Source organism: Carcharodon carcharias, chromosome 13 (assembly GCF_017639515.1).
Source record: "Carcharodon carcharias isolate sCarCar2 chromosome 13, sCarCar2.pri, whole genome shotgun sequence".
NCBI classification, from domain to species: Eukaryota; Metazoa; Chordata; class Chondrichthyes; order Lamniformes; family Lamnidae; genus Carcharodon; species Carcharodon carcharias.
The window spans coordinates 50,347,139-50,371,726 of NC_054479.1; the positions used below are offsets into that span (position 1 = coordinate 50,347,139).

Consider the following 24,588-nt stretch of genomic DNA (forward strand, 5'->3'; position numbering starts at 1 on the left):
AGTGGTGGCTAAGGAGGGTAATTGACTTAACTAACTCTTAAACCAAGCCCAAGACCGTCTAGTGAATTAATCCAGAGGATGCAGCTGTATGAACGTTGTGGATCTCGGGATTTGTTTTCTTGAAGTTATCCCTGAAATTCAAAGTTGACTTGAAGACTATTTTCATGAATTAAATGTGAAAACGGGACTAAAATATAGTTGTTGCTTCTTGAATCTAACCACAGAATGAGTATTGCATTTAATTTGAGTTTTGTAAATTTTTAAGTGGCACAATAAAATTATGAAGATGACCAATCTGAAAAGGTTGAAAATAAAGAACACATAGGACAGGTATAACTTGGAACTGCATCAGAATCAATTGGAAGCATAACGTTTCTGCAGTATTAAGGCTAGTTTTGTAATGTGTTAATGTAGCAAAACTAAGTCACTTTGGTATGTAAATTCAACATTCAAACAGCTATATAGCAGTGATTTCAGATGAGGGAATTTTAAAAGGTTTTGTTCAATGCTTTTGGTTTTTTGTTGTTGTTGAATTACAGAGGACTGAAGACCCAAATGGACTTCCAATTAGACAAAGGACCAATACTGCATACTGTAAAGATGACATATTCTTAATAATCCTTTAAAACTTTATTGTGGGATTTACACTGAATTGTATGAGAAAATATAATGTTTAGAGAAAGAACTTGCATTTATATAACGCCTTTAAGATTTTTTTCTATTATTCATTCATGGTGTATGAGCAATGGCTGGCAAGGCCAGCATTTATGGCCCATCTCTAATTGCCCTTCAGAAGGTGGCGGTGAGCTGTCATCTTGGATATAACTGAATGGTTTGGTAGGCCATTTCAGAAGGTAAAACCAATGCCATTGTTGTGGGTCTAGAGTCACATATAGGCCAGGCAGGGCGAGATCATTAATGAACCAGATGGGTTTTTACAGCAATCCAGTAATGTCATGGCGGCTATTACGGATACAAGCTTTTTATTCCAGATTTATTGAATTAACTGAATTTACGTTTTCCAGCTATTGTGGTGCAATTAGAACTCATGTCTCTTTACATTAGTCCAGACTTCTGGATCACTAGCCCAGTAACATAACCGCTGTGCTACCATACCCTAAAGCTCTGCACAGCCAGTTAAGAACTTTTGAAGTATCTCCATAAACCTATAACTGCTGTAGAGCATCAGATTCTACCAATAGTCTGTGTACTGCATTTTGGCTTTAATATAATGTACTATTGGGCTCAGATGTGAAGCCAACACAGTTTAATATATGATCATTTGCAATGTTATGCTGCTATTCAGACCATTCCTGGTAAGGATGGGCATAGGCTGCAGTACAAAAGTTACCTAGGCATGACACTATCACAAGGGCCACATGTTTGAAGCTAGAAACAAACTCAGCCATCTAGCTGAGCAATCATTTACATTAAGCTTCTTCAATAGTGTTAAGACTAAAGGCCATGATCTTCATTATCCGGTATAAACCAGCTTTAATTTAAGTTTGCAGTATCTTTGGTCTTGCCTGATTGTTCAATGGCTAACACTAATCAATTTTCTATGCTAATCCCATTCTCATAACTATGCATGACTCCCACTGCAAACTCAGGTGTGACTAGGAATGACAGCACTGGTAGTAGAGGAAAATTACATGCAAGTCAAATTTGAAGGGAAAGGGACAATTAACCGTGAGTGTCACAAGAAGGGGGACAAATATTTACAAAGAATCTGAAGAACATTAAAAAAGCATCTTGAACCATCAGCATCCTTTGCTGAGACTTGAAAAACAAGTGACTAATATTAGATCATCTTCTGGGAAAGGGACTTTGAGGTAGTCTGCAGACAAGAAACAAGACAGTCCAGCACCTGTTTGCTGGCCGTTGAAATCAAGGTTTTACTACAAATGATGCTTGCAAGAGGAGTTTTCTTTGGTGCTATTCCAAAATACCATACCATAAGTCAACCGAGAAAGCACAGGCACATTTCAGGTCACAACTGACAATTTCTCTCCCAGCATACGTGAAATCCTGTGTTTCACTGTAGTCCTTACAGGAGATAGCACAGCTTGGAATCTGCTCCTCTGCTGATCCAGCCTGAGAAGACGTTCCGGTTCTCAACCTCAAGTAATTAGGAACATCTCGTTAGGTGTATCCAAACAGGCAACAGTGGCCGTTGATCACCCTGGCATACTTCCCTTGATGCAGTGTCATGCTCTGCTGATGCAGTTCCCTTTGAGAAGGGAAGGTTCCATCAACAGGGCCTGCCAATGTGAATATTGTACCTCCCTGCATACATTGGGGGGCAGGTGTCAACAGAATATCACAAAGCAAATCTTGGACAGTCTTAAATTAACATGACAGGTCAAAGGATAAAAGGATCCCTAGTGACAAACCCTCATGTCCTCTGTTATGGACAGAAGGGGGCTTAATTTAAACAGTTCTGATTTCTCCTCTCACTACTGGTCCGTGAACAGAAAAGTGTTTTGATTTTGATCTCCCCCCTTTATAAGCAACTCTTCACTTGGCTTTGACAAATGATGTATATTCCTTTGTCTGGATTCTTGAGATTGTTCATGTTTCAACCAGTAAGAAGTTAAAGGAGGTTGCAAGGTCCTTAGTCCTAGCAGACTAGTAGTGCAGATTTCTCCCTTTGGGGACTAAATCCCGTCGCGAGTTGGGGACAGAGGTCAACAGGAAATCCCACCATATCTTGTGGTCGTGGCATAATTAGTTATGCAGTCACAGGTTTCCTGGAGTTTTGTGCGGCAAGACGGGCTGGATGGCGCGCACCCTGGTGTCATATGCGGGTGCCACATTTAAAAGGCTGCCGGACATTCAACTTACTGACAAGGACCATAGCGATGGCAGTAAGGGTCAGGGACCTCCTGCACCTATGTTCAGTGACGCATCCCTGTGCATCCTCCTTGACCAGGTTCTTTACTCAGTTGATGGGAGGAGGAGGCTGAGTAGGGAAATCAACCCTACATGGGCGCAGATCGCTGATGCTGTCAGTGCCCAGACTGTCCAGTGCAAGATAGTCCTCCGATGCCAGAAGAGAACGAATTATCTCATTTGCTCTGCAAGAGCAAGCGATGCTTTAGCTGCTCACAGTAACCACAATGAAACCAATGAATGTCAGGGCACATGGGCCTCAATGGCAATGGCATAAGGTCTTGCCTCATAGACCCACTGCAGTCAGGTGGAGTGACCACTGTGCCTCCTTCATCCTTCCACAAAGAGAGGTCGATGCTATACAGAAGGGAGAAGGGGTGGTTGGGGGAAGGGGGGCGGGGGTGGTGGTGGTGGTGGTGGTGGTGGTGGGGGGTGGGGGGGTGGAGGCTGGTGGTGGTGCCACTAGCCCAGAGCCTTTCTGGACAACATGCAATGCATTAATACGATGCCACACAGTGGGGTTATCTCCAAGAGTGGAAGCTTCATAAATGAACGTGAAATTGGGATGTACAAGGAGCTGTGGGCTGACAAATTCCTGGGTCCTGATGGACTTCATCCTAAGGTTTTGAAAGAAGTGGCTAGTGAAATAGATGGATGTGTTGGTTTTAATTTTCCAAAAATCACCAGATTTGTGGAAGGTTCCACTGGATTGGAAAATAGCAAATGTAACTCCTTTATTCCAAAAGGGAGGGAGACCAAAAGTGGGAAAATACAGGCCAGTTAACTTAAAATCTAGGAGAATGTGAGAAGCTATTATTCAAGATGTTATAGCAGGGCACCCCTTCAAGGTAATCAGGCAGAGTCAACGTGGTTTTGTGAAAGGGAATTCATGTTTAACCAATTTATTGGAGTTCTTTGAAGAAGTCACATGTGCTGTGGGTAAAGGGGAACCGGTGGATGCACTGTACTTAAGATTTCCCGAAGGCATTTGACAAGATGCCACATCAAAGGTGATCGCAGAAAGTTAAAGCTCATGGTGTAGGAGGTAACACATTGGAAAGAAGATTGCCTAGCTAACAGGAAACAGAGAGTAGCCATAAATGCATCTTTTTCTGGTTGGAGGGATATAACGAGTGGTGTGCCACAGGGATCAGTGCTGGGCCTCAACTTTTTACAATTTATATAAATGACTTGGATGAAGGGACAGTGTATGGTTGTGAATTTTGCTGATAACACAAAGATAGGTAAGGAAGTAAGTTGTGAAGAGGACCTAAAGAGGCTGCAAAATGACATGAATAGGCTACGTGAACGGGCAAAGACCTGGGACATGGAGTATAATGTGGGCAAACATGAAATTGTCCATTTTGGCGGGAAGAATGAAAAAGAAGCATATTATCTAAATGACTGCAGAGCTCTGAGGTTCAGAGGAATCTGGGTGTCCTAGTACATGAATCACAAAAGGCTAGAATGCAGGTACACCAAGTAATTAGGAAAGCTAATAGAATGTTATTGTTTATTGTGAGGGGAATTGTATACAAAAGTGGGGAGATTATGCTTCAGTTGCACAGGCACTGGTGAGACCACATCTGGAGCACTATGTACAGTATTGGTCTCCTTATTTAAGGAAAGGTGTAAATGTGTTAGAAGCAGTTCAGTGAAGGTTTACTAGGCTAATACCAGGAATGGGCAGGCTGTCTTATGAGGAGAGGGTGGACAGTTTAGGCTTGTATCCACTGGAGTTTAGAAGAGTAAGAGGTGACTTGATCAAAACTTTAAGATTCAGAGGGGTCTTGAAAGAGTGGATATAGAGAGGATGTTTCCTCTTGAGGAAGAATCTAGAATTAGGGGTCATGGTTTAATAATAAGTAGTCGTTCATTTAAGACAGAGATGAAGAGAAATGTTTTCTCTCAAAGGGACGTGAGTTTTTGGAACTCTCTTCCCAAAAAGGCAGTGGAAGCAGGGTCTTTGAATATTTTTAAAGCAAAGCTAGATAAATTCCTGATTAACAAGGAAGTGAAAGGTTATCGAGGGTAGCTGGGAGATTACAGTCAGATTAGCCATGATCTAATTGAATGGTGGAGCAAGTTTGTAGGGTCAAGTGGCCTACTCCTGTTCCATGTTCGTATGTTCATATATACTTCCTTTCAACACAATCTTCTCTGTTATCTTTGAGCAGGATAAGTTAAACCACGACCGGCGAGAGCCAGTTGCCCACAACTGGACGTCCTGACAGAGTTCAAGGAGAGGGCAGCTCAGCTGGCAGGTGTGGAGTGGGAGCGGGCATTGGAAATGGATAGATTGGATTTGGGCCTCCTCCCAGTAAGGATTCATGCATGGAATAGAAACCTTAGGCCAAGAGTGCCTCCATGTCGGATGCAGCTCATGCTGTAACTTGTTCTCTCCTCTCTCACTTACAGGTGCCACCAGGAAGAGGCCAAGGCCTGAGCCCTGACAGGCTTCAGCATAAGCCCACGCCCAGAGAGGAGTGAGAAGAGAGCTCAAGAAGGGAGATGTGAAACTGTAGAGGCATCACAACAGACACCTGCACCCTCCACCAGCCCAGAGATACACACCTTGGTGGGTGTGAGCTCTAGTGTAGGAAGGGTCTCACTCTCTGGTGGTCACAGAGATTTGTTGGCAGCAGAGGGGGACAGAGTCAGCTGAGCTCACCGGCACTTGGAAGAGTGCTGGAGAAGAGGCATCTGCGAGGTCCGAGTCTGATGATGGGCCTCTGGAATCGGCCTTCCAAGTGATCCTGGAGAGTCAGAAAGAGGTGAAGGAACATCATGCAGAAATGTCAGACCCTCAACAGGGTGACATGCGAGGCAAAGGAGGCCATCCTTCTGCTGGCTGATGAAGTGGTGCCGACATGCATATGCATCAAAGTCTCCATGGGGAATATGGCAGACTCCATGGAGATCCCAGTCCAGCAGATTCTGCCAGAGATGTGTTCAGACCTGTACTTCACTGTGTTAGCCACGGGGGATTTTCTGCAGTGGCTATGCGAGAGGGGGGATGGAGCCAGGCAGGGCCCTCAGGCACCCAAGGGAGATGGAGCAGCAGCTGGCCACCCCTGGGACATCCACTCAGGAAGCTCAGAGGTTGTCATGCCCTTCCGAATCCCCTTTGCCTGTGAACCCTTCAACCACGTCCTCTGTGACCGCAGAGGGAACAGCTGCTCCACAGCAGGACAGCCAGAGTAAGCTGGGCCCTCCAGGCCTTGGTTCTCCAAAGGGCGCCCGCCAAAGTCATCCAAGACAACAGGGTCAACTGGTCAGCAGGCTGCCTCCAGCTTGTTGTGGATGTCGGGGGAGCACTTAGAAAAAGTCACAAAGAAAGGAAAATCAAGAATGATTAAATTGCAACTGGTTGCACAGGTGACCAATTGAAAATCACAATTAGAGAACTTTTGTAAGTATAACCACTTTCACTTCAATAAGTCTACTGTCTTGTTCCAGCGTTGTCCTTAAAACTTACTAATCACGCACCCATCCCGCACCCTTCATCTGCCTGCGGACACCCAATCCCACGGCATGAGGCATCTGCAGGGAGTCAAGGGTACATGCCAGGGCCCTTACGAGCCATGTGCAAGAACTGTCCCACACACGCTGAGCCTTTATCCTTCAGAGTCTCATATGTCCTAGGGCCCTAGCATTGTCAATGCTACATGCTGAGGTTCCCTTTCAGTTGTCCAGTTAAGATGAACTGCATCTCCACCCACCCACTGACCCAACTCCCATGCAGCATCTTTAGATCGGCACCACTAGGCTCTGCATAGTTTCAACCAGACCAGCAATGCTGGTAGACACATTCATCTTGAGCACCAACACCAATTCCCCTCCCCTAGTCACCCACACCCTATCCCCCATAACCATTGACCGCCCCCCCCAGCATAACTTCCATCCCTACTCCCCACCATCGTTACCCTTCAACCCTCTCCCTTCTCCTTCAACAATGTTCAAATCAATGTCCACGTACCTTTCCTCCCTGAGAATCCCACCCCCGTCGCCATCGACTTGCCAGTCCTCCTCCTGCCCAACCCCCCACCAATAACATGGTTGTGCCCTCACCCTCCCACCTACCAGCTCCCTCTACCCACTGTAACCTTCACTATTCCCTCCTACCACTCCTACACTCAGTTCACCCCCTAGGATTCCACAATAGACTCCACCAAACCCTCCCTGTGAATCTCTTCACACCCCGACAGTCCCTCATACCCCTTCACACCTCCATATGCCCCATGCCCCTTCACACCTCTATACAGCTCATGCCCCTTCACACCTCCACACACCCCATGCCCCTTCACACCTCCATATGCCCCATGCCCCTTCACACCTCCATACACCCCATGACCCTTCACACCTCCATACACCCCATGCCCCTTCACACCTCCATACGCCCCATGACCCTTCACGCCTTCATACGCCCCATGCCCCTTCACGCCTCCATACACCTCATGCCCCTTCACACCCCCATACACCCCATGCCCCTTCACACACCCCATGCCCCTTCACACCTCCATACACCCCATGCCCCTTCACACCTCTATACACCCCATGCCCCTTCACACCTCCATACACCCTATTACCCTTCACACACCCCATGCCCCTTCACACCTCCATACACCCCATGCCCCTTCTCACCTCCATATACCCCATACCCCATCACAGCTCCATACCATCCATGCCCCTTCACACCTCCATATACCCTATGCCCCTTCACACCTCCTTACAACCCATGCCCCTTCACACCTCCATGCACCCCATGCCTCTTTGCACCTCAACACCCCATGCCTCTTCACACCTCAAGCCCCTTCACACCTCAACACCACCCCCATGCCCCTTGACACCTTGACACCTCCCTCATGCCCCTTCACACACATTGGCAACTCCCATGTCTCTTCACATCTCAACACCCTCCATAGCCTTTGTTGCTTCAACACCCTCATGCCCCTTCAGACTTGCACATAAACTCCCAGCCCTTCCGGAACCCACCATGGCCCTTCCCACCCTCCCACTCCGTTCCAACTGCCGTTTTTCAAGACCCCTCCCATACCTTTTCCCCAGCACCCCAGCCAACCAAGCCGCGCCTCTAGGCTTGAAGCCCCGCATCACCTCTTCATTCCTATCCTATGTTTCTTTCAATCCCTGATCACCCCTCAACAGACCCTTGGCGCCCAACAGTTTCTCCTGCTGCATTTCACCTGCAGCCAGATGATACAATCCCATGGCAAGATCCCTGGAAGAAGGTCCCAACCCTGGGTGAAGTGGGTGCACCAGCAACAACCATTTCCTGGATGCTGCTTCAAACAGAAGATCCACGTGGTTGAAGCTCCGCCCGACCAGTGCTGCACATGGTGTTCCAGGGTCCGGTTGCTGGAGGCCTCCATCTTCTCCTCAGATCTCCATGAGCTGCCGAAGGCCTACTTAAGGTAAGTCCCAACTTTTACACACCACATTGGTCCAGATGTGTTCTGGACTGGCGCGATTTCCCGCTGGCGTGGCGATTCTGGTCGGGACTTCATCTGCATTCCATTAGCAGGATATAAATTAGTTTCAACCTCTGATGGGAATCACCACCCGCCATGGTGGGCAGAAGCAGAAGATCCTGCCATCATTTCACGCCAGCGTGAAACCGATTTTTGGACCTCCTGCCAAATTCTACCCCTCTCCCCCACCATTAAACCCGCCGATGGGGGGCCTGGCTTAGGGAATGTAGATGGCCTTTGTATAATTCCCTTTGAACTTGCTTTCTGCAACTCATAGGTCATTAGCATCTCTTCAGGGATAACGAGGTGTCAGCTTCTCTGAAATTGCCAAAAATTTCCTTTTGTTTGAAAGTCACAGCCAGATATGGCTTCAGTCATTTTAAAGTTTTTATCCAGTTTTTAAAATTTTATAAATTAGCCTTAGGTTCGATATATATCTTTTATAAAAATATATAGTGTGAGGTCTTAACTCCTTTACACCTCATTTCAAAGTAAATGAAAATTGTATGGTTTCCATATTGGGCGCCTGATCCATCTGAGCATAACATCAATTACATGGATGGATTGAAGAAGCATGGACTGCTTTCCCTAGAGAAGAGAAGATTGGGAAGAGATTTAATGGAGGTGCTCAAAATCATGAGGGGTCTGGATAGAGTAGGTGGACAGAAACTGTTCCTATTGGCTGAAGGGTTAAGAATCAGAGGGCACAGTTTAAGTGTTAAAGTAATTGGCAAAAGTGATTATGATTTGGAATGCAGTGTGTGTGGTGCAGGCAGATTCAATCATAGCTCTCAAAAGGGAATTGAACAGTTACCTGAAGTGAAAAAAATTTGCAGAGCTATTGGGAAAAAGCTAGGGAGTAGGACTAGCTGAGCAACTAAGCTGGCTCAGACATGACAAGCCAAATGGCCTCCTTCTGTTCTGTAACCATACTAGGATTCTATGAAATTCTATCCTATTGAGTCACTATTCCACAAAACTCCATACTAGCACAGGAAATATAAATTATTTTTCACTGTTCATATAGACATGGCTCAATTCGAAAATAGCTATAACTTTTAAAAAAATCCAAAATCCAGGATACTAAAGCCCAGAAATATGTTGACACCTCACTCGGGGTTTTGCAGGAATAAAATAGGGGCCTAAGTTTCCAATATGGAAGGCTGCATGTACGTGTACATTCCGCGTTGCCCATCATATGGCTAAAGGTTGAGCTAACAGTGCCCAGGATTGTCAATTCCATTGGATGTTTCACCTATGCAAATAGCGGGCTTAACATCTGTTTCAGGAACCCTTCCCAAAATTGGGCTGCCTGAGTGCCCGGAATTGGGCCAGCTGCATTCAGGATAGCCATGTTTACATGTGGCTTCCATGGTGCTGGGATTATTCTGTCAGTTGACTTTGCTATCTAATCTCAATCCCATAAAATTCTGGTCCAGGCTTGAAAAGGTTCCCAAGTGAGTATGCAGCAAAGAAATGTTGAGAAGTAACGGTTTATTTTTATGTCTATCTCCAATGCTACTGATCCCATATGTTCCACTATTTACTGAACGGGAACAGAATTTACCTTTAAACTTGATGAATACAGTTCTGATAGGTCTGCATAAAACCCTCTTGGAATTTTAGGACCTCCAAATATTCTGTCTGAGGAAGCTCATGCAGCAACTGTGAAAGTTCCTGCTGTTTGAATGTTTCAGCAATTCTATACAAAAAGCCTTCAGATGGATGCCTTGCTATTATCTACAGTACATGCTGGTATGCACTGAAAAGCTCTTTACACAAAGAGGCCTCTGTAAAATTCAATGGCATACTCATGGAAATACCAGAGACTATAGATATTACAATGAATTACAGTGGTGGCTCTGTTGAGTCAGAAGTATCTTGCAGAAGGAACTCCTATGAGTCAGAACAAGATGCAACGGTTGTGATAGGTTCTAAACAGAAAACAGGTAGGAGGTGGGCAATTAAAGGGACAATGTCTCTTTAACTGAAACAAGAGCAGGTGTTATTGAGTGATTTGTCGTGCAGCTGCCTCCTGAGCACACAGCTGGGTCTGACAGAGGAACAATTATACAGGAGTAACATGCATACAGCTGTGTGTTGAAACTGGGCACACAGCCAGAGCAGATGGTTGTTCAAAGTTACATTTTAAAAAAAAGCCGTGAACTGAATACAGTTACTTAGATCATTTTACATTTGCATGATGACTGACTTAATGAGTTACGGATCACTGTGTTTGCTCTGCAGCGTGCAAAATGTTTTGCCAGTGGCACAAGAAGAATTGTTGCCCCATGGTATCCAATTCTTTAATGGGCCCAGGAAGACTCTCCCACCCAACAGCTTGTACATCAAATTTTGACTATCCAAGTTTCAGTGCAGCCCAAATCTGAATTAATCCAAGTATTCAGCCTTCCCCTTAAACTTATTTTAGAATGTAGTAAAAGACCTTACTTTTCCACTGTAATGCACTGATAAACTATGATATTGGAGTTTACATTAGATATTCTCACTCTGAGCCTATTCACACAAAGCTGACAAATATCGGTATCTTTATTACTAGATTAAATCTGCTGAACAGAAAATTGGTGTTCTAACCATCAAAATGCAGTTAATATTTTGCTGATAGGTCTCAAATTTAGAAATTCCTCAACACCTATTGTATACACAAAGCCAAAGAAACTCCGTCTTCCTCCTGGCAATTTTTAGTTTATTCAGCTGATTTTGGAACTTGGGCTGAAAGTCTATTTGCATTGCTTTCCTCCCACTCAATGTAACCTCCTCCAGTCTGACAACGCCCTGAAATCTCTGCCCTCCCCCAATTATAGTCTTTTATGCATCCTAATTATTATTGCTCTACCATTGCCGGCCATGCCTTTAGATGCTCTGACATTACCTCCCTAAACATCTCTCTCTTTCCTTTAAGCTGCTCATTAAACCTAACTCTGTAACTCTCACTGTTCTGATATTGCTTTAAATCTTGTTTCATGATGCTCCTATTAAGCACCTTGAGATTTCACTATGTTAAAGATACTATTTAAACACAAGTAGTTATTGTTTTTGCTGTAAGATGGTGGCATAGTGATATTGTCAGGGTCATGACCCACAGTAATGCACTTGGGGCCCGGGTTAAAATCCCGTTAACAGCAGATGGTGAAATGTGAATTCAGTAAAAATATCTGGAATTAAAATTCTAATGATGACCATGAAATCATAATTGATTGTTGTTAAAAATCCATCTGGTTCACTAATGCCCTTTAGGGAAGGAAATCTGCCATCCTTACCTGGTCTGGCCTACAGCAATGTGGTTGACTCTTAAATACCTTCTGAAATGGCCTAGCAAGTCACTCAGTTATATCAAACTGTTAAAAGGTCTAAAAGGAATGAAATGGGACAGATCACCTGGCATCAACCTAGGCACCAGAAATGACAACAGCAAACTCAGCCCTGTCGACGCTGCAAAGTCCTCCTTACTAACATTACTAACTCGTGCCAAAATTGGGAGAGCTGCCTCACAGACTAGTCAAGCAATAGCCTGACATAGTCATACTCACGGAATCATACCTTACAGATAATGTCCCAGATACCACCATCACTATCCCTGGGTATGTCCTGTCTCACCGGCAGGAAAGGCCCAGCAGTGATATACAGATGGGAGGGAGTTGTCCTGGGAGTCCACAACATTGACTCCAGACCCCAGGGCATGAGATCAAACATGGGCAAGAAAACGTACTGTAATATCACATACTGCAATACCCCCACCCCCTGGTGAACCCCTCAGCTGGTGAACACCACTTCCATGTTGAACACCACTTGAAGGAATCACTGAGGGTGGCAAGGGCACAGAATGTTCTCTGGGTTGGGGGCTTCAATGTCCATCACCAAGAATGGCTCGGTAGCACCACTACTGACCCAGCAGGCCGAGTCCTAAAGGACATAGCTGCTGGATGCGTTTTTTTTATTCATTCATGGGCTGTGGGTATCGCTGCTAGGAACAGCATTTATTGCCCATCCCTAATTGCCCTTGAGAAGATGATAGTGAGCCATCATCTTGAACCGCTGATGACCATGTGGTGTAGGTTCAGGGCAGTTAAGAGTCAATCACATTGCTGTGGGTCTGGAGTCACATGTAGGCTAAACCAGGGAGGAGCAGCAGATTTCCTTCCCTAAAGAACATTAGTGAACCCGATGGGTTTTTACAACAGTTGACAATGGTTTCGTGATCATCATTAGACTCAAACCCAGGTCCCCAGATCATTACCCTGTGTCTTTGGATTACTAGACCAGTGACAATACCACTACACCACTGCCTCCCCTCTGTCTGCAGCAGATGGTGAGAGTTCCAACAAGAGGGAAAAACATACTTGACCTCATCCTCACCAATCTACCTATTGGAGATGCATCCGTCCAAGGCAGTATCAGCAGGAGTGACTATCGCACAGTCGTGAAGACAAAGTTCTGTCTCCACATTGAGGATACCCTCCATCATGGTGCGTGGCACTACCACTGTACTAAGTGGGATAGATTTTGAACAGATCTAACAACTCAAAACTGCACAATCATGAGGTGCTGTGCATAAGCAGCAGCAGAATTGTACTCAACCACAATCTGCAACCTCATGGCCCAGCATATTCTCCCAGTCTACCATTATCACCAAGCCAGGGGATCAACCCTGGTTCAATGAAGAGTGCAGGAGGGCATGCCAGGAGCAGCACCAGGAAAACCTAAAAATGAGGTGTCAACCTGGTGAAGCTACAACACAGGACTACTGGTGTGCCAAACAGCATAAGCAGCAAGTGATAAACAGAGCCAAGCGATTCCATAACCAATGGATCAAATTGAAGCTCTGTAGTCCTGCCACATCCAGTCGTGAATGGTGGTGGACAATTAAATACCTATTGGAGGAGGAGGCTCCACAAATATCTTCGTCCTCAATGATGGGGGAGCCCAGCACATCAATGCAAAAGATACAGCTGAAACATTTGCAACAATCTTCAGCCAGAAGTGTCTAGTGGATGATCCATCTCAACCTCCTCTGGAGGTCCCCAGCATCACAGATGCCAGTCTTCAGCCAATTCGATTCACTCCACGTGATATCGAGAAATGGCTGAAGGCACTAGATACTGCAAAGGTTATGGGCCCTGATAATATTCTGGCAACAGTACTGAAGACTCGTGCTCCAGAACTTGCCACGCCCCTAGCCAAGCTGTTCCAGTGCAGCCAAGTGGTTATGGTACTGGGTTTGTAACCCTAAGATCAAGAGTTCAAATCTCACAATGGGAAACTATGAAACAATGTAACTTCAGCTTGGCCTAAATAGCCAAATGGTTATGGTACTGGGTTTGTAACGCCAAGATCAAGAGTTCAAATCTCACAATGGCAAACTATGAAACAATGTAACTTCATCTGAATAGGAACAGATGGAAACGTGTTTGTACTCGAAAGAGTTACAACACTGGCATCTACCCAGCAATGTGGTATGTCCGCACACAAAAAGCAGGAAAAATCCAACCCAGCTAATTAGTGCCCCATCAGTCTACTCTTGATCATCAGTGAAGTGTTAGAAGGGGTCATCAACAGTGCTATCAAGCGGCACTTACTTGGCAATAACCCGCTCACTGATGCTCATTTTGAGTTTCACTAGGATCACTCAGCTCCTGACCTCATTACAGCCTTGGCTCAAGCATGGAAGAAAGAGCTGAACTCCCGAGGTGAGGTGAGAGTGACTGCCCTTGACATCAAGGCAGCATTTGACCAAGTGTGGCTTCAAGGAGCCCTAGCAAAACTGGAGTTGATGAGAATCAGGGGGAAAACTCTCCACTGGTTGGAGCCATACCTAGCACAAAGGAAGATGGTTGTGGTTTTTGGAGGTCAATCATCTCAGTTCCAGGACATCACTGCAGGAGTTCCTCAGGGTAGTGTCCTAGGCCCAACCATCTTCAGCTGCTTCATCAATGACCTTCCTTCCATCATAAGGTCAGAAGTGGGGATATTTATTGATGATTGCGCAATGTTCAACACCATTCATGATTCCTCAGAAACTGAAACAGTCCATGTCCAAATGCAGCAAGACCTGGACAATATCCAGGATTGGACTGAAAAGTGGCAAGTAACATGCTTGCCACACAAGTGTCAGGCAATGACATGTCCAACAAGACAGAATCTAACCATCGTCCCTGGACATTCAATGGCATTACAATTGCTGAATCCCCCACTGTCAATATCCTGGGGGTTGCCATAACCAGACACTGAACTGGATTAGCCATATAAATACAACAGTAGGTCAGAGGCTAGGAATCCTTCAGCGAGGAATTCACCTCCTGACTCCCCAAAGCCTGTCCACCATCTACAAGGAACAAATCAGGAGTGTGACGGAATACTCCCCACTTGCCTGGATGAGTGCAGCTCCCAAAACACTCAAGAAGCTTGACACCCTGCAGGACAAAGTAGCCTGCTTGATTGGCACCCCATCCACAAACATTCACTCCCTCCACCACCGAAGCACAGTGGCAGCACAAGATGCACTGCAGGAACTCACCAAGCCTCCTTAGACAGCACCTTCTAAATCCTCGACCGCTACCATCTAGATGGACAAGGAGAGCAGACACATGGGAACACCACCACCTGGAAGTTCCCCTCCAAGCCACTCACCATCCTGACTTGGAAATAAATCACCATTCCTTCATTGTCACTGGGTCAAAATCCTGAACTCCTTCCCTAACAACATTTTGGGTGTACCTACATCACATGGACTGCAGTGGTTCAAGGCAGCAGCTCACCACTACCTTCTCAAGGGCAATTAGGGATGGGCAATAAATGCTGGCCTAGCCAGTGACGCACTTCCTATGAAGGTATAAAAAAACAAGTAAAAATGATCTTGAAAATGCCTGCATTTGTTTAACTGAGATAACATGATATTGGCACCAAGTGCAATAGTTTATTTGGGATTGCATATATGGACAATGGTTGCAATATATGGGAAAGGGGACATAGGGCAGGTTTTACGTTCGTTGGGCAGATGCACACTCGATGTGATATGGCATAAAATAGTGCACGATGACATTGGGTGAGCATCCCAATGTCATCGCGCACTCGCGCGATATTTCAGTCAGCGGGCACACGCAAGAGTCAGCTGAGCCCATTAAACAATTAATTAAGTAGTGTTTTTCACCGCCCGTCCAACCTTACGGTTAGCAGATGGGTGAATCGGCGAAGCGGCCTTTGGATTTTTTAGGAAACCTCATCCATGGGCGGGATGAGGTTTCCAACAGTAATTAAAAAAAAAATAAACATTTTTAAACATAATTTTTAATACGTCCCTGTTCATGTGACTGAGTCATATGTGGGTCATGCTTCCACAATTTTTAAAATCTTTATTTCTCATTGTAAAATTCTTCAGCTCCCTGAGGCAGCTCTGTGCCCTCAGGGAGCTGTCAGCGCACGCTCCCCTGTGCATGCGCAGACTTCCACGATTGCTCTCCTCCTGCCCCCACCCAAGCAGTGCTGAGCCTTTCAGTGCTCCTTTCACACTTGCTGGTTGTTAATTGGCCAGCCAGTGTGAAATTGTGGTTGGGGCCCGATTGCGGGCAGTGGTCCATTTCGCGGCAGGTCCTGGGCCCACCTGCCACACCTGGCTGACGAAGGGGAAATCCTACCCATAAGCTTTCTGTTCCCCACATTCTTCACCTTGTCAAATTCAGAAAAAGCCCTAATTGGTCCTTGAGTGGAATATTTCACATATTGTCAAACCATACTTATCTCTCTAATATTGTGGTGCCCAAATTACAACTAAACACATACACTTCACCAATGCATCCAATTATTTGTCTTGAAATTACGACCTTTATACTGGAAAGACTAACCTATTTTCAAATGGAAATTTCTTATCTGAAGCATGTCAGCAGAAAGCAAAATAAACTGTCTCTGCCAGCAATATGTGAACAGTAATGGAATTTGCAAAAACAGCTTTCTTTCAATCTTGTGTTGCCACGTAACAACTTTCAAATAGATGGTTCATTTCCCTCTAGCGCTGATCGTTCTGTTATTATTTGTGAGCAGAGTAGATCCATAGCAATTCTATTCATGAAAAACACTATAACCATTCAGATTTTCCATTTTGTCACACTGCTATAAAAAAACTTTTTCTATGTACTATATAATTGCAGCTGTGATTCTGTAGATTGCAGCATTGCAGCTTTGAAGGTTGTTATGTCAGAAATTATAAATTACATTTTTGTTTCAAGATAGTCTCCCAGTTCTCAAAATGACAGTAATAACACTATTTTTGCAAAAGAGAATAAATGATGCTCCAGGCATTATTTATTAACTGTGACTGAGAACTTTGAGCTAAGAAAATACATCATGCCATACTACATTTGATTGATAGTCTTGTTTCATATTACAACTGCCCTCAACTCTCTCCTCTCCTCTCTTGCTGGAACAGACATCCTTCCAGTACCACAAGTAACCACATTTCATGTATAAACGACAGCTTGGTATTCCATTGCACTGGGGACCATGGTAAAGCACTACTTCTATCTTTATCCGAAGTCAAAATACATAAGTAACTTAAAACAGAGATCAGGAGCAGGACTCCAGTTTATTTAATCATAGAATCATAGAATGGTTAAAACACAGAAGGAAGCCATTCAGCCCATCATGTCACTGATTGGTTCACTGTGAGAAAAACTTAGCTAGTCCCACTTCTTCCCTGTAGCCCTGCAAATCTTTCAGATAATTAATCAATTTCCTTTTGAAAACTAGGATTGGACCTGCCTTCACCACACTCTCAGGCAGTGCATTCCTGATTCTATCCACTCACTGCATAAAAAAGATTTTCCTCATGTCAACTCCAGTTCTTTTGCCAATCACTTGAAATCAGTGAGCGACTCTACCACCAACATGAACAGGTTCTCCCTATCTACTCTGTCCAGACTCCTCACGTGGCCACTTGTACTGCCTAACCCGTAGAGTAAGTTCTGGAGGCTATTTGACAGGAGGGGAGTATCAGAGGAGATGTCTAATCCTGTGCTCACCCGCCAACCATATTGATGCACTTTCTAGCAAAGATTCTCCCACATAATGATTGAAACAACAACACTGGATGATGTTTTCTTCCTCTTTAATAGAATGAAAGAAAGACTTGTATTTTGTACAAGACTTTTCACAACTTCAGGATTTCTCAAACCACTTACAGCCAATATTTCTGAAATGTAGTCACAGTTTCACTGCAAGAAATGCAGCAGCTTATTTGCACACAAACTGCAATGATATGCTGTTTTATGTGTTGGTTGATGGAAAAAAGTGGCCAGGACAGCAGGAGGATTCCACTGCTCTTCTTCAAATAGTGCAAGGGATCTTTCATGCCCGCCCGAAAGGGTAGACAGGACCTTGATTTAACATCTCATTTGAAAACAGCCCCTCCAACAATGCAGCATTCCCTCGATATTGCACTGGGTGTGTCAGACTAGATTATGTGTTCAGTTCTCTAGAAGATATATGTACTGCTGCCCCAACTGAAACCAGACCAGGGATATAAGTTGAACTTTCCTGCACTGTACAACTCAATACCATATCAGTGCTGAATGTTCAATCATAGAATGTTACAGCACATATGAAGCCCATTCAGCCCTGCAATCTTGTGCAGGCTCTTTTATAGAGTTGAGTGATTTTGCCTATACCTCAGCTGTTTTCCAAAACCCTGCAAATTAGTTCTCTTTTAATACATATATAATTGTCTTTTGAAAGTTTCTACGGAATCTGATAACACCACCCCTTCTGGTAATGCATTCCAGATCAAAACAACTATGCGAAAAAATTTTATCATTTTCCCTCTGGTCCTTTTACCTATCATTTTAAATCTATTGAGTCAGGGGACAAGTGACAGAATGGATTGCTGGCTGGCTATAAGGCAGAAAAGACAGAGTGGGAGTCATGGAGTTATTCAAAGTGGGAGAAGATGGGAAGTGCTGTTCCACAGGGACCAGTGCTGGGACCACTGTTGTTCATAATTTATATTAATGATTTGGACTTTGGAATCAAAAACAGTTTCTAAATTTGTGGATGACACCAAATTGGCAGAGTATTGTGTGTGAGGGTGGGGTGGGGGGAATAGTCAATATCGAGGAGGACTACAACAAATTACAGGAGGACATTAATAAACTGTCAGAATGGGCAAATAAATGTGAGTTAGTACATATTGGTAGGAAGAATAAGGAGGTAACTTATTACTTAGAAGGTACAAGGTTAGGTGGGACAGAACAACAAAGGGATCTTGAAGTACAAATGCACCAACTATTAAAAATTCCACCACAGGTTTGCTAGGCCTTAAGAGGGATAGGAGTGAAAAGTAGGGAAGTTATGTTACATTGTTTTGAACCTTGGTTAGACCGCACTTAGAATAACGCAAGCAGTTTTGGTCACCATATTATAAAAAAGACAAAGGGGCACTAGGGACAGTGAGGAGAAAACTTATAAGGATGCTACCAGGAATGCATGAGTTTACATATCAGGAAAAATCTGAAAAATTACATATCAGGCAAACAGAGTGCAGCTGAGCTAACTGAGTGAAAACTTGGAGTTTGGTGAGAGGGGGAGTTTGGTGAAGGGGGGAAGGAAGCGTTTGTTTCCTTTTCCTATCTTTCTCACTCCATAGGAATTGGCTCTTGCCCTACTATAGGGAAGGGAGTTAGCTGTTTGGTGAGTATCTGGTAAGTGGGTAAGTTCTATTCTATCCCTCAGGTTTAAAATGGTACACAAATTGGTGGTAAAGTTAATAAAATTTCTAGCAAGTGATTACATAAGTAATTAATATAATTAAGTAATTATTTAAAACACATTAAGGACGGCAGGACAAGTGATGTGTCAAGGCTGCAGCATGTGGGATCTCCTGGATAACACTGCGATCTAGGCAAAAACATCTGTCGTAAGTGTTTGCGGCTTGAGGAACTTCAGCTTAGAGTCATCGAGCTGGAAGCTGAGCTGCAGACTCTGCGACACATCAGCGAAGGGGAAAGTTACCTGGATGCTTTATACCAGGAGGCAGTCACACCACTTCAGACAGGGTCTTCTGATTTGGTCAATGGTCAGGGACAGGAGAGTGTGACTGCGAGTGAGGCAGATAAGAGGACACAGAGGGCAAGAGTGCAGGAGTGTGAGCCTCTGCAATTGCCCAATAGGTTTGAGGTTCTCTCAGGTTGTTTGACTGAGAGAGGGGACTGCAGGGTGGATGAGCAAACTGACCAAGGTAATGTGGTACAGGAAGCCATGTGGGGCGGCCTAAAAGTAACGTAGTGGTAGTAAGGGACAGTATAGTGAGGGGGATTGTCACTGTTCTCTGCAGCAAAGAGCAAAAGTCCAGGTGGTTGTGTTGCCTGCCTGATACCAGGGTTCGGGACATCTGCTCAGGCCTGGAGAGGAATTTCCAGTGCGAGGGGTAGGATCCAGTGGCCTTGGTCCATGTAGGTACCAACAACATAGGAAGGATGAGGAAGGAGGCTCTGCATTGTCAGTTTGAGGAACTAGGCACCAAATTAAGAAGCAGAACATCAAAGGTAATAATTTCTGGATTATTACCTGAGCCACGTACAAGTTGGCATTGGACAAATAAGATTAGAGACATAAATGCATGGCTCAAAGGCTGGTATGGGAGAAGTGGTTTCTGGTTTGTGAGGCACTGGTTACAGTATTGGGGAAAGTGGGATCTGTACCTTTGGGATGGTCTACACCTGAACCATGCTGGGGCTGGTGTCTTCACGAGCCGCATAACTAGGAAAGTAGGGAGGGTTTTGAACAGAATAGTGAGGGAAAGGGATCAAATTTGAGGAGACGTGGTAAACCAAAGAGTAGAAACAAGGCAGGAGAGACAGGTATTAATATGGGAAATGATAAACAGACTGTGACAGGAAGGGACAAAGAGTACAGATCTAAGAGTAAATCAGCAGATAAGGCTAGAAGTTACAAAATAATAGAAGGACAAAACTAAAAGCTCTGTATCTAAATGCATGCAGCATTCAAAACAAAACAGATGAACTGATAGCGCAAATAAAAATAAATAAGTATGATCTGATGGCCATTACAGAGACATGGTTACGGAATGACATAGATTGGGACCTGTATATTGAAGGAAAGAACATTTAGGAAGGACAGGTTGTCAGGAAAAGGTGGAGGGTAGATCTGTTAATCAATGATGGTATTAGCACATTAGAGAGAGATGACCTAAGTTCAAGAAACCAGTGCCAGGAATTTCCCCTCGGTGATTTGGGGGCAAGACCCGTTCGCCAAGGGGAAAATAATGCGGGATGAAGTCGGGAGGAATCCCTGACGTCATCCTGGGCCATTTAAATTTTTAGGAAGGTGGGCAGACAGCGAAATCAGCTGTCCGCCTGCCAACCTGTCAATGGCCAATTGAGGCCATTGACAGACTAGTTAAAGTACTTGAAGACCTGCCCGTCCAAGCTGAAGGTTGGCGGGCAGGCCAGGAGCCCCAGCGGGCTTTTGATTATTCATGAAACTTCATCCACTAGTGGGATGAAGTTTCATGTCCGTTTTGAACAAAAATAATAAAGTTTATGTGTTTTTTTTTAACATGTCCCATCTCATGTGACAAGAGGGGGACATGTTAATAATTTTTTATTGTTCTTATTTTTAACGTTTTTTCCAATGTCACTATTCTCCCTGAGACAGGACTTTGCCTCAAGAAGAAGTGCGCTCTTTCATGCGCATGCACAAAAGAGCGCTCTTTGACAACTGGGGAATCCCTCCGCCCCAGAACAGGAAGTACATAGTGCTTCCCGTTGGGAATGCCACTGGCGGGCCTTAATTGGCCCGCCCACTCAAAATGGCGGTGGGCCCCGTTTCAGTGGTGGGGGCTGTCTGCCCACCGCCAAGCCAATGGGGCCTGCCCGCCATCCGAGGGCAAAATTCCGCCCCAGGATGTAGAAGCAGTTTGGGTTGAGATGAGAAATGATAAGGGCAAGAAGTCACTTGTGGGAGTGCTGTATAGGCCCCCTAATTGTAACTGCATAGTTGGACAGGGTATAAAAGAAGAGATAATGGGAGCTTGTCAGAAAGGTACAGCAATAATCATGGGGGATTTTAATCTATTTATAAACTGGAAAAATCAGATGGGCAAAGGTAGTGTAGATGAGGAATTCATAGAATGCTTTTGGGGTAGTTTCTTAGAACAGCATGTTCTGGAGCCAACCAGAGAGCCGGCTATAGCAGACCTGGTATTGAGCAATGAGATAGGATTAATTGATAATCTCATAGTCAAGACACCCCTAGGTAGCAGCGATCATAATATGATTGAATTTTGCATTCATTTTCAGGGAGAAACAAGTGCGTCCAAGATTTGTATTTTAAACCTTATTAGGGGCAATTATGAGGGCATGAAAGTAGAGCTAGCTAAAGTGAATTGGCAAATGAGTTTAAGGGATAGGTCAATAGAGGTTCATTGGCAGACATTTAAAGCGATTTTTCAGAATACACAGAACATATGCATTCCAATGAGAAAGAAAAATTCCAAGGGGAGGGCCCACCATTTGTGGTTAACCAAAAAAGTTTAAGACAGTATCAAACTTAAAGAAAAATCATATAATTGCACAAAGATGAGTGGCAAGTCAGAAGTTTGGAAAGAATATAAAGAACAGCAAAGAATGACAAAAAGATTAATAAGGAGGGAAAAATTAGAGTACCAGAGAAATAGCTAGTAATATAAAGGATAGTTAGAGTTTCCATAGATATTTAAATAATATCTATGGTCCTATAGAAAGTGTGACTGAGGAATTTATAATGAAAAGTAGGGAGATGGCGTATTTTGCTTCGGTCTTCACTATAGAGGACACAAGTAACTTCCAGAAATAGCTGTAAATCAGGAAATGGAAGGGAGGAATTCAGGAAAATTACAATCACCAGGGAAGTGGTATTGAGCAAATTGTTGGGTTTGTGGGCTGACAAATTCCTGGGTCCTGGTGGACTTCACTCTAAGGTCTTGAAAGAAGCGGCTAGTGAGATAGTTGATGCATTGGTTTTAACTTTCCAAAATTCCCTAGATTCAGGGAAGGTTCCACTAGATTGGAAAATAGCAAATGTAACTCCTTTATTCAAAAAGAGAGGGAGACAGAAAGCAGGAAACTATAGGCCAGTTAGACTAACATATGACATAGGGAAAATGTTACAAGCTTTTATTAAATATGTTATAGCAGGGCACTTCAAAAAATTCAAGGCAATCAGGCAGAATCAACATGGTTTTGTGAAAGGGAAATCATGTTTAACCAATTTATTGGAGTTCTTGGAAGAAGTCACATATGCTGTGGGTAAAGGGGAACCGGTGGATGCACTGTACTTAAGATTTCCCGAAGGCATTTGACAAGATGCCACATCAAAGGTGATCACGGAAAATTAAAGCTCATGGTGTAGGAGGTAACATATTGGCATGGATCGAAGATTGCCTAGCTAACAGGAAGCAGAGAGTAGGCAGGTTGGCAGGTTTTGACAAGTGGTGTGTCACAGGAATCAGTGCTGGGCCTCAACTTTGTACAATTTATATAATTGACTTGGATAAAGGGACCAAAGGAATGATCGCTAAATTTGCTGACGACACAAAGGTAGGTTGGAAAGTAAATTGTGAAGAAATGTAAGGAGGCTACAAAGGGACATAGATATGTTAAGTATGTGGGCAAAGATCTGGCAAATGGGGTATAATGTGGGCAAATGTGAAATTATTCATTTTGGCAGAAAGAATAAAAAGGAAGCTTATTATCTAATTGGTGAGAGATTGCAGAGCTCTGAGATTCAGAGGAATCTGGGTGTCCTCATGCAAGAATCAAAAAAGGCTAGCTTGCAGGTACAGTATGTAAGTAGGAAAACTAATAGAATGTTATCACTTATTATGAGAGGTATTGATTACAAAAGTAAGGAAGTTATGCTTCAGTTGTACAGGGCACTGGTGAGACCACATCTGGAGTGCTGTGTACAGTACTGGACTCCTTATTTAAGGAAAGATGTAAATGTATTAGCAGTTTGGAGAAGGTTTACTAGACTAATAGCAGGAACAGGCAGGTTGTCTTATGAGGGAAGGTTGGACAGGTTAGGCTTGTATCTCCATTGGAATTTAGAAGAGTAAGAGGCGACTTGATTGAAACCTTTAAATCCTGAGGGATCTTGACAGGGTGGATATGGACAGGATTTTTCCTCTTGTGGGAGAATCTAGAACTAGGGGTCACTGTTTAAAAATAAGGGGTCACTCATTTAAAACAGAGATGAGGAGAAATTTTTTCTCTCAGAGGAGAGTGTCCTTGGAACTCTCTTCATCAAAAGGTGGTGGAAGCAGAGTCTTTGAATATTTTTAAGGCAGAGCTAGATAGATTCTTCATTAACAAGGGGTGGGGGGGGTGGTGAAAGGTTATCGGGGTAGGCAGGAACGTGAGGTTAAGGTTACATTCAGATCAGCCATGATCTTACTGAATGGCACAGCAGACTCAAGGGGCTGAGTGGCCTACTCCTGTTCATAATTCGTATATAAATATGTAGAAATGGATTAACAGGCTGGGTCTTTAGCCTCTTGAAAAAAGGTGACTGATGGGTGATCAATGAAAGGTTTTGATAGAGTTTACCCTTATGGGGAAGAGCAAAACTAGAGGCCATCAATATAAGACAATCATCAAGAAATCCAACAGGGAACTCAGAGGAAACTTTTTTCACCAAAAATTTATACCACAAGGAGTGGCTGAAGCGAAAAGTGAAAATGGGGATTCTGGACAAGCATATGAGGGTGAAGGCAATAGAGGGTTACAATGATAGATTTAGATGAGGAAAGACGAGCGGAGGCTTGGATGAAGCATAATATTGGCATGGACAGATAGGGCCAAATGGCCTGTTTCTGTGCCATATGTCCTGTGTAATACTATGTAAATCTATGATCTCTGATTACCTAACCACCTACTGAGGAAGCAGTTTCTCCTACTTGCTCTATCCAACATCTCATAATTTTGAATATTTCTATTAGCTTTCCCCTTATCCTTTACTGCTCTAAGGAGAATAATCTCAGCTTCTCCAGTCTTCCTAATTAGCTGACACCCTCAGCTCTGGTATAATTGCACACAATACTTCAACTAGTGATTGTAAAGATTTGCACGCTTTCTTTGTTTTTGCATTCAAAGCCTCTATTTACAAAGCAAATTTATCTCATACGATTTCTTAAATGTCTTAT

At 44.0% G+C, this 24,588-nt stretch overlaps 1 protein-coding gene across 3 annotated transcripts in view; it reads right to left on the reverse strand.

Annotated features, from left to right (window-relative positions):
• The window catches only part of acads (acyl-CoA dehydrogenase short chain), a 177,312-nt gene that overhangs the window by 23,171 nt on the left and 129,553 nt on the right, over positions 1-24,588 (reverse strand). The gene's annotated exons all lie outside the window — the stretch shown is intronic.